We start from the raw sequence: 12252 nt of genomic DNA on the forward strand, positions 1-12252 counted from the left end.
GTTGTACCTTGACAGGCTGTAGAACATTCTGATGGAATCACGTCCTCATGTTCTGATATCATAGATACGCGAAGTGCAACTTGTATGAAGTTGTATGAAGCCATTGCAATATTTTGCATTTATATTTTTTGCATATGTTTTATAGTTTTCACATTATTTGATATAGTTGCATTGATTAATTTGTTAAATTCACATACTTTATCTGTTTGATTATTGTCTTATATTTAATACAGTATATCTTCAGTTTAAACCAACCGCATGCTGTCCACTAAAGTGGACATCTGAAGATCTCTTTGAAAAATAAAAATAAAAATAAAAAATCTATTCTTGTTTTTCATGCCCTAAGAGCAATAAAAACACATAGGAAAAAAATCCTGACTGAGGTTATCATAATTCATGCATGAAAGGGTTAAGTCTTTGGTTCTTTTAATTGTGAGGATTTTGGCTCACATACACAAGTTTCACAATTTGAGTTGAATTACTAAAATAAATGAACTTTTCCATGACATTCTAATTTATTGAGATGCACCTGTAGATATGTTATGAGCTTCACCTTGAATCATGTAGCATAGGAGCAGTTCTAATAAAAACAGGTCGTTTTGAAGGAGCAATGGAGAAAGCACAATCACCTCTCAGTTTCAACCTAGCCTGAGAAACATCCTGAGAAACATCCTGGTTGGATGACCTCAGGAACTTAATGGATAGTAGGTAAGAAAGTTATTCAGGTGCTAATTCAAAATGTGCTAAAATAAATTATTTTACCTTACCTAGGACACAGAGATTTTTTTGGTTTTGACCACAGAACTAGTCTGTTTGTCAAATTTAAGAGAACTATCAAAAAACACACAAATTCTTCACTAATGTTTTGATAAATAGAGAAAGCTAACTGAAGTCTAAACAAAAGGAGCTAACAGCTTCTGAAGATTCAAAAACTATCATCTCAGTTTTGCTTTCATTGAGGTGAATAAAATTTAAGGACATCCAAGCCTTCACATCAGCAGACAAGCCAACAGAGAATCCAAGCCCCTCTCATCAGATTCCAGGGACAGATAAATTTGGGCATCGTCTGCATAACAATGAAAATAAATAATGCATTTCTTTAAAATTTACCCCAGAAGAAGCATATACAATAAGAATTATATTGGACCAAGAATAGAGCCTTGAGGTACACCACAAGTAAAAGAAGCTGCACCTGAAGTAAATTTACCAGTATTAACAGAGAAGCTTTGATTTTATAAAATAGGAGTGAAACCATTTAAGAGAATTTCCCAGAATGCCTGCAAAGTACTCCAAACGTGAGATGAGAACAGCATGGTCAACTTTGTCAAACATTGCACTCAAATCTAACAGCATCTCCGACTTGCCAGAATCGACAGTCAATAAAATATAATTTAAAACCTTTAACAGTGCTGTTTCTGTAGCGTGTTATTTTCTTAAACTCAGTTGTAAAGCTTCAAAAATCTTGTTTCCATTAAGAAAGCCAACCTGGTCTCATAGCAAATACGTACCTGGGGGCACTTTTTCCCAAGACGCGAAATACGTACCAAATAAGTACATATCACTGCAGTTTACATAAGAAATGAACACTAGAGGCAGTAAACAAATTTACAGAGTTTCGCAAAATTACTTTAAGAATATCATGTTATGACTTCAAATTAATATTAATATGCTGGTATATTTGGAAATGGATGCCATTTCTATGTGTTTTCAGAGGTGGTCGGTTTGTTCGGTAGCTCACAGAATACAGAGACGGACTTCAGAGCATTAACTTTTAGAGACAGTCCCCGGATTTTGAATTCTGAACCGCCGCAATACGTACCAGAAGCAACGTAATAAAAACACAGCAATACATACCTTGATAAACATAATAAAATGTGCCAGGGTTCACGTGTTGAACCTCTATTTTAGTGCCACTCAATCGACATTTCTCTTTGAAACTGTGGCGAAACGTTCAGTAAGGTACATAAAAACGGTGTTACAGAAAAGTACCCAGAGGTACATATTTGCCATGAGACTGGGTTGAAGAAAGCTCTGCAGTTGCTAAATATTATGTTCTCCAGAATCTTTGAAAAAAACTGTCAAAACTGTTGGGTCTAAATTGGGCACTTTAAGAAATGGAGGAATAATGAAAATTAAATCAGTGAGGGATCAGCACTTGGCAATCTTTATTTGTGAACTACTCAATGACGCATCAAAGAGGCTTGCTGAGGCACGGTCCAAAAAAACGGTCCTTGCGCCGGGGTGCATTTCTGGAATGGGTTGTCCCTATTCTCTTAATAAGTAATGGGCAGAAAGTTCAATAAACCAACCATAGTGTCATCTCCCATTCCCTTTAAGAGCGAGATTTACATGGTGGAATTTGTTGGTGGAAAAGCTGAACGCTTCTCAAGCGAAGAAAACGATCTGCTCGTGTGCAAAGTAAAAGCGCGCAAGCAGATCATCTACGGGACAAGCAGGCATCCACCAAAGCTCAGCATGATGAGTCAGTTAGCATATATGTGTGTATTGGCACGATTGTTAAATTAATTGGCCAATTACATTTATCATTATAAGTAGTAAAAGGCTGAATTGCAAATAGGTAGCCTTATTCTAATACATGACTATCTAATACATGAAACACAATACATGACTACAATGACTATCCATCGTTACATTTTTATATTTATGTAGCCTACACAATAATATTCTTTTACACTATAATCCTTTTGTTTTTTATATTTGTCATGTTTGTGTGATGTGCATCCCTGTGTGTAATAAACAAAGTCAGCGCGCACTGTGGACCCGCCCAGAGGCGCATTTTCTACCAACGCGCTCTTTAAATAACAAAAGCATATTGCGCCATTGACTAAAGACTTAAGACCAGGTTTGAGTTGGTCTATGGCGCAGTCTAGTTTCAGCTCCTTAAAATAGCAATTAGCCTGAACACACCTCTTTTGTAGACCAGCATGCCCATGGGCGCACAAATGGGCGCAAATGCTAATTAAATGATGTGGTGCTAGATGGGAAAATGCGAATGGGGCCGGACTGAAACTAGCAAACACACTTGCGCTCGCTGCGCCTTGCGTCGCATTGCGCCGTTTGTATGATAGGGACCAAAGACTTCCTGACTTAAACTGGGCCTTCTTGCTCTATAAAATATAAGTATACATACAGTATAAGTATATATCTTCTGCCTCGACTTCTCATCTTGATTTCACTGGAGAATTATCTTGGAGAAGTCGTGCAATGCTGCATTATAATTTGGCCAAAACAAGGTATCTTAGAAGATAGCCTACATTTTGGAATAATCTTTGTTTCACATTCCTATGACGCCTAAAAATGCTGTTTATTTTGTTTTATTTAAACATGCAAATTCATCATTAACTGCTTATTTAATATAGACAATAACCACACACTGTCTAAATCAACTGACAATTCTGGTGGTGCCAAAGTAATCTGAAAGCAGGACAACAAAGACTAACGTACCATTGTAAGTTTGACTTGGACATCAAGTCTGTCAATAGCAAGATCAGGATAAGCTAGCCAGAGAGAGTGGGATAGAAACAGATAACAGAGAGAGCTCTTACTTCTGACACCAAAGCTGAGTAGGTGCTGTTTCAGCTCTGAGGGAGATCTGGCAGTGAAGGATAATGGACTCCACATTGACTGACTGGATCTCTTTCCTGCTGTTGACTCCACTTCTCATTGGGTTGGTGTCTGAGAATCAGTGAGATGCAACGCTGTTCATCATGAGCGGATTTATTCTGGGACCGACAATCCATGCAGAATGTTCAGGAAAGTTGAGATTCGTAGGGAGGTTCCAATCAGTAAAAAGATGTGCCAGGAAGTGCTTGAAAAATTTTAATTGGCAAAAAAAAAAGTCAATAAAATGGCCCTCAGAATCGAAAAGCTATAAGATGTCTCATCTACATTCCTCATGAATTCCAACGAGCCACTTCAGTCACAAGCCAGTGTTTCAAATCCTCTTTCATGGCATGCAAGCTTGCAAAATATCTGACTTTCCTGTTCCTCACACAGAATGAGAAGCCTTACAAAGATTTATTTGTAATTATGTGCCATTGTTCACTGTCATTGTTCAGTTCTGTTCTCAGATGTCCTCGCTAAGTGGAGTGGAGTCTTTTCTGTTTTGCTGGACCAATCAGGGAAAAAGCACATTCATCATTTTTTGTTCATTCCAAAGGGAGGTTGCTCTGTAGACAAAACAAAAGGGAATATTTAATAATCAGATATAAGCTAGCGTCGCTAGTTTTCAGTGATGGCCACTTCAAAGATTCATCACACTGATAGTATAGCCCTGCTGATGTTTCCTATGAAAGGAAATGGGTCAGTTACCAGCAAATGAAAAACTGTCTTAGAATTTCTCCTGTCATCTCAGTCAGGAGGGTGTTTTATAGATTCACATCAGTGGAGTCAAAACTGTAGCTTATTTGGGTTTCCATACCTTAAATGTATTTTATGTCCCTGTTCATCATTAATCAGTTAAAGGTGCAGTATGTAATACTGGCAGCCAGCGGTTGAAAATTGAAATAATGAAGACTTGATGCTAAGGATGCAACATGAACCAAAAGTCTTCAAACTGAATGCTTGAAATGTGACTGTCAACATACACTGCTTGTCCACGTTAACATGATAACACACACTGCCGCCAATGAAATTGATGTAATTGAGCATTCATTTGCATATGTGATGTGATACATTGGTATATACATGTACAAACATCAGACATCATGTTCATTCATGAAGGAAGTGGAAATAGTACACTAGTATGCACTTACAGTATGCAAAAATCAGACATGATATGTGTTCATGAGGAGTAATGCATCAGTGTGTTTTGGTGTGATGTCAGTCTTATGTTATAATTTGTCATGTTCTTTTTGTTTGTTTAGTTCAACGTTCTTTCTCATGGAGAAAAGTCTAAATTTACATTGTAACATTAATTAATTTACAATAGAACAGCAGATATCAGTAAAGCAATGTGCAAAAAACTAAAGAAGTCATTAACATCTGGGTAAATCCAGAGGTAAATCTACGTTCTTTAAAAAGTATTACGCATTCGAATATGGCCAGAATCTGCAGATTCATTATCTTTACATGTACGAAAGGAATGCGGTGAAAACTGACTGAATGCCTTAACACAGCCAGAATGTGTGTGTCTACAAATACAAAAGAAACTGCTGCATTAACATGGACAAACACAGCGTGTTGTCATGGCCAACTTTTGGTCCCATCCACCTTCCATAACACTGTAAGTTGATGAGTTGATTTAATCACATTTTGATGGGTCTCTCTCTGGTCATAGAGATTTAAGGTTAGGTAGAATCTGAATGAATGGATGAACCAATAGGAAACCCAGGGGGTCAAAATACAGTTGGCTGCAGTGTCTCTGTGTGATACACATTATATTATATATGTTCTGAGACACAGGGTGAGAATGAAAGTTAAAATACCGCCTGCTTTAGAACTACTTCTATTCATAAGCTTCAGCTTCAAACACCCACAAACAAAAATAAAATCAATTCATGAAACAGAGATACCAGCCTCTGCAATACAGAAAGAAACTTACAGCATACAGAATATTATTTGGATGCCATTCGTAATAACTAGTGGATGTGTCACTGGAAGATTTCTAAATGTGTGCTCTGTAGTGAATTTGTGCATGTAGTCACAATTCATTTCACATGCATTCATCTTTCAACATGTATCTGTCACAAATGGTACAGTTATGTCAGTATTCGAGTCTTAGAGTCCCCTGGAACGACTGGTGAATCTGCGTTTGGAGCATAACTGTCACTTGTCCAGTGTACCATCTCTAACCAGCTCGAGGTCACTACCATCCAGACTATGTAGATTGGAACAGCAACGACATTAAACGATCTTCCAATTACCAGGAAGAAAATTAACCATCTTAAGTTGAATTTCACCTCTATTTCACACTATTTTAAGATAATGAATATTATGCTATTTTATTTTTCCACCAGAAATCTCATTAGGATTTTTATTTTCTGTTTTAATTTGTTTGTAATCCTTATTGTTCTCACTGATGATTCTCATTAGATTTTATTACTGTAGCACTGTAATAAAAAATTAATGCAGTCTGGACATAATGATATTTTAAATTAGCATATTGACGGCAGTACAGGAAATGGCTCTCATGATCTATCTATTTCTCTAATATTCATTGCAACATTATAGTAATGAGAGAGAATGGGCATGTTTAAAAGTCCTGGAAATAACGTCACAAGGAAAAGGAAATTTTATTTGAATTTCAGTTGTGTAGCAATAAATGGGCACTTACTGTACATACACATACTAATTATTCTTATTAATATCACTTATAATCATATGATTAATTCATACAGAAAAATATATATAAGTGCATTATTTAAAACTACTATGGAAGTCTGTTTCTGCCACTGAATAAAAAAAAATACTGGGAAACAAGCTTCTATAAACTACAATAACATAAATTAGTGTATGTGAATCTCTTTGAATTTCTTTTCATCTTATTTCATCTTGGGCTGCTATATAAATTCAGATTCAGTAGATGTAAGTTTCAGTTATAAAAGGCACAAAACCTGGCTATATGCAACACACACACACCATTGCTTTAATTCTCAATTCATCGTTTAGTGAGAGATTGGAAAATGAGGAGGAATGATGAAGACTGGGAGGAAGGGAGATGTGCTGTGAACTGTGAATACATAGGAGGCTGGAATTACTGTCAGATGGAGGCACGTTTTAATTAATTGCATGCAGAACTCATATACTGACAAGAAACAACGTAAAAAACTGAGAACCAAATTCGCTGTGTGTGTGTGTGTGTGTGTTTAAACCCTAAAAAAACAAAACAAAACAAAACAAAAACTCTGAGAGCAGTTGAGCAGTAATAAAACCCTTACTTTATCTGTACAGTATGGCTCTTGGTGTGTAAAGGCAGATCTGGTCTCAAAACAGGGTTTCTAATGAACAGTAAAACATGATTATTATCTCCTTTTCTTTTGTTGTTTGATGAACAGATGATGACAGACAGACAGATGCAGGTTTATATGGTAGGATGCTGTCACGAAATGCACAGATACTGACAAGCATTTGATTACTTTTCTGTTTATTAAACATTGCTGACTGTGTTTAGTAAAAAACTGTCTAAGACAGACATTTTGACATATACAAAGCTCAAAGTAGTCTATATTTGTCCATGTTTCAGGGGCACTGTGCAACATGCATTCTTTGCATATAGAGAGGATCGGCTCTGAGCTAAAGCAACAAACTCAACTCCTTGTTACAAATATTATAGAACCATCACTTCTACCACAAAAGACGGCTTTTTAAGTTATCTTCCTGATGTATCCAAGTTCCTTAGAATATCCAAAACTTACGCTTAAGGAAGGTTAAGGAAAACAGTTTGACACCATGGTATAATGAGCATACTCGCACCCTAAAGAGAGCAGCCCGAAAAATGGAGCAAAGCTGGAGGAAAACAAAACTAGAGGTATTTCGTATTGCTTGGCGGGAAAGTACTTCTACATACAGAAAAGACTTAAAAACAGCTACATGTAGATCTGCTCACTTTTCATCTCTTTTGGAAGAGAACAAACACAACACCAGGTATTTATTCAATACAGTGGCTAAATAAATGAAAATTAAAGCATTAACAGACGCAGACATTCCCCAACAGCACAGCAGTAATGACTTTATGAACTACTTTACATCAAATATCTAATTTACCATTAAAGATCAGACAATGCACTATAGACCCCCTGAGGAACAGTTCCACTCATTCTCTACTATAGGAGAGGAAGAATTGTATAAACTTGTTAAATCATCTAAACCAACAACATGTATGTTAGACCCTATACCATCTAAGCTCCTAAAAGAGGTGCTTCCAGGAGTCATAGATCCTCTTCTGACTATTATTAATTCCTCATTGTCATTAGGACATGTCCCCAAAACCTTCAAACTGGCTGTTATTAAGCCTCTCATCAAAAAACCACAACTTGACCCCAAAGAACTAGTTAATTATAGACCAATCTCGAATCTCCCTTTTCTGTCCAAGATACTAGAAAAGGTGGTATCCACACAATTATATTCCTTCTTAGAGAAAAATGGTATATGTGAGGATTTCCAGACAGGACTTAGACCGTATCATAGTACTGAGACTGCTCTCCTTAGAGTTACAAATGATCTGCTCTTATCATCTGATCGTGGGTGTATCTCTCTATTAGTTTTATTGGATCTTAGTGCTGCGTTTGACACAATTGACCACAACATTCTTTTGCATAGAAGTGCATTAGCATGGTTTAAATCGTACTTATATGACCACCATCAGTTCGTAGCCTTTTCAATCCTTTTCCTATTAGGCGCCTAAACTCTGGAATAACCTACCTAACATTGTTCGGGAGGCAGACACACTCTTGCAGTTTAAATCTAGATTCATGACCCATCTCTTTAACCTTGCTTACACATAATACACTATCACATTTCTATTGTTCAAATCCAGATTGTTAGGCTGCATTAGTTAGGTCAACCAGAACTGAAAACATCTCCCATAGCACACGATGTACTTGCTACATCATTAGAAGAATAGCATCTATGCTAATATTAGTCTGTTTCTCTCTTATTCCAAGGTTTTTCTTGCCTTTCTTAACTTTATGGTCCATCTGTAATATTTTAATTTAAATTCAGTTCATATGATGTGTTACTTGAGAGCTACATACTACATTTTTTTTGGGAACAAACTGTGATTGGTCATGTTCTTTTTGTTTACCACTAGCACATGGTGATGACGTTTAATTATTGAATAATAACTTGAAGAAAATGCTTCACTCTGATTTGTTGAAGTGGTTCATTGTATTCACTAAAATGAACTGGTAGTTCAAAAGAACGATTCATGGGAATGAGTCACGGGTTAATTTAGTGTTCCTGGATATGCCTTTTTTAATTCTTTTTTAAAACTGGTAGCTGCTGACTTGCCTTCTGTAAATCACCAAGTACCACACTTTCAATCTTCTTTACTGGCCTACTGAAGAAAAAAAATATATATATATGTATATATATATCACCCATTTATTTATTCAGTGTGAATATATCATTGAAAAATATTCCAGGGAAAGACATTTCTTCATGCACTGAACAGATAAAGCCACGCCGTGTGCTGTAGGCTTGCAGTTTACTGTTAATTAGCTGTGGGAGTAACAGAAAGTGCAGTAATCTGAAATGATTGGATGCCACACACATAAACACATACAGGGTGATGTGAGCAGACTCTTAATGCACTGAGGCATAATAGTCATTCAGAGAGAGATCTGAGGAGAAGAGCGAGATGAGAAACCACACTGCTGTTCAAACACCTCCACAGCGACGCGTGCAAACCATTAAATGAGCCCCAGTCAGAGGCAGATACACACAGGAGGGATTCATCGTCTGTGAATCCTCTTTCTCATACATTGCTCTTTACTCCTTTTGTTAATTTCGGTGTCATTTTGAACCTTCTTCAATACATTTATTTTCTTCTGAGTTCTCCTCAGAGATCCTGGAGGAGATGAGTTTTGGTATGACTCATTCAGCGAACAGAGAACAGAAGAAAAGCTCAAAGACAATATTAAAAGAAACTGAAAGATTGGAACATTTAAAAGAAAACGTGGGGTTTTCATGATACCATTATTTCTGGAGGAAAAAGAAAAATAGGCAGAAAGAAAAATGTGTTAGTTCCATTGGAAAGAATACAAAAATAAATGAGACGTCTTTAAAGGTGAAGTGTGTAATTTTTTTGATGTGTGTAAATTTTTCTTTCTCCCATATGCAGATGCAGCTCGGATGAAGCCATTCGTAGGTTTATACCCATGAAGCGTGCAAACACTGAGGCTCTGTGCCTCAGACTGTGCTCAGATGTGCAGTTTGCATTCAAAAGTCAGAGATCTCCATATGAACTCAAATATTTATCACAATATTCTTATTCTTATTTTAGGAGACCCAACTGCACAACTGCAGCTGTTAAGAAGACTATTGAACATGAATAATTATAATGTCACAATTTTAAAAATAAAGGCAACCCTTTGCATTGTAAAACTGTTCAGGATGTTCAGTGTTGTTGTTATTTGGTGCTAACTTGTTGGCTTAAGTTAATGCTCAAAAGCCTCTTTGAAGTATATTGGAATACACACACACACACACACACACACACACACACACACACACACACACACACACACACATATATGTAAGAATTTTCATGTATTAATCATTTTTACCAGTGCTGAGAGCTGCTCTTCCATGACACCTGAAATGAATGCTTATGTGTAGGTTATTATTCTGTGCTGTACTGTCAATACGTCATGCAAAGAAAATGGATTCATTCAAACTATTGTTTCACATAGCCCGATCTAAATAGACTACAGTCTCAAATACACTTTGTGATGTCATTGAGCTCATCTGTTGACATGATGCCGTGAACTGCAGAGCTGGTGCAAACATATCCACATCACTATGATCAGATGCTTCCTTAACTGCTGCTTTCTCACCACTGTCATGCTTGCTTTGTGTTTATATTGTTATTGAGAGGAAAGAATCAGTGGATGACCTTTTGCAAAAACCACTAAATATAAATTGGTGCATGAGTGGTGCATTGTATACACACACACACACACACACACACACACACACACACACACACACACACACACACACACACACACACACACAGTCATTTTCATCATGTTTCAAAGCTGTCTCCAGCATTTCTTTCTCAGAACTTTCCAACACACACTGCAAAAAAAAACAAAAAAACACGCAGATTAATCAAACCCACTCTAACATTCACCTTCAAAAAATAAAATAAAAAAGACCCTCACATCCTCTCACCCCGCTGCACACGCTGCCAGCTATCACTTCCAAGTGGAAATGATGAGGTGGCTAGAAATAAACAGGCAATTTAAGTGCTGGACACTTCAGTGATCCATCTCTCTCTCTCACACACACACACACACATGATTTAGAGTGTGAGACTTCCCCCACACATTTGCTGCTGAAGTTAAAGTCTGTCAAGGTGGGAAGCCAGCAAGGTCAGTGCAATGGAGAAGAGATGAAAGAAATAAAAAGAGTGAACATGTTAAAGACAGCTGTAGTTACAGTCGAGCTGCTCTCAAGTACTGAACACATGATCAAGAGGCTGAAAATCACAAAATTCAACCCACAATAATCTAATCCATTTTCAGATTGATTGTGAATTCACTTCTTTTCCCTTCACATTGTCTTTACTAAACACTTATATGTGAGCATATTCACCTTGAAATGTAAAACATTTTCTCTAAGGATATGCTAATATATATATATATATATATATATATATATATATATATATATATATATATATAAAAGATATAAAAGAAAAGAAAAAAAGTATTATTTTATTTTATTATTATTTATTTTTTATTTTTTGCATGACATTTGACCATTAACCAACATCAGAGCAGGGTTATTATAATAAACAAAACTTAAAAAAACTATAATAATAATAAAGAAGAAGAAGAAGAAGAATATTATTAAATAGAATTTTAAATAAATAAATAAATAAATGAATGAATGAATAAATAAATAAATAAATAAATATCAATACTTGAAATGTAATTCAGTTTGGGTTGAAGTACTAAAATAAATAAAACTAAAACGTATTACAACTATGTAGACATAAAAACCTAATTAAAAAAAAAGATGAAAATTGAATTAAAAAAAGGAAATTTGTAAAAAAAAATAGTCTGTTTACAAAAAAAGTACAAAGATTATATACAAAGAATTTAACTTTTTTTTATTTATCATATAAACAAACACGAAACATAAATTAAAAAGCAAAGTGAAATATTACAAAATCATTCTTGATATGTAAATACATAAACACATAAATATATGAATAATATTCTCCATTTTAATGAGAGTGTTCGCCACACATCCTACTGTTCAATACACTCTATATATTTCACACTTTGTTTAGTAGGGTTCACACTCTTCTCGTCTCCTCTCGTTTTCCATCCACCTTAAATATATGCTAAGCACAAATATTAAACAGAAACAACATATATGCTGACATGTATTTATGTTAACCATTAAGCTACCATTTATCACAACAAAATCATGTTCCTGTGTATCTTTAATTGCTGGAAGAATGCTGAAGTTCAGGAGTGAATGTCATCATAATTTAGTCTTTTTTAAACCACCGTTTACACTGTTTTATATCGGTCTAATTCAATCAATAAATAAAAT

At 35.7% G+C, this 12252-nt stretch overlaps 1 protein-coding gene across 2 annotated transcripts in view; it reads right to left on the reverse strand.

The window, feature by feature from the left end:
• The window catches only part of flrt1a (fibronectin leucine rich transmembrane protein 1a), a 49133-nt gene that overhangs the window by 26872 nt on the left and 10009 nt on the right, over positions 1–12252 (reverse strand). Inside the window, exon 2 of one of the 2 annotated variants that reach the window (XM_059544285.1) lies at positions 3567–4190. The exons of the other annotated variant lie outside the window; for it this stretch is intronic. The gene's annotated coding sequence lies outside the window, so the exon portion shown is untranslated. The remainder of the gene's footprint in view (positions 1–3566; positions 4191–12252) is intronic. 2 annotated transcript variants of the gene reach the window in all.

The sequence above is a fragment of the Carassius carassius genome, chromosome 4 (assembly GCF_963082965.1).
Source record: "Carassius carassius chromosome 4, fCarCar2.1, whole genome shotgun sequence".
Taxonomy (NCBI): domain Eukaryota; kingdom Metazoa; phylum Chordata; class Actinopteri; order Cypriniformes; family Cyprinidae; genus Carassius; species Carassius carassius.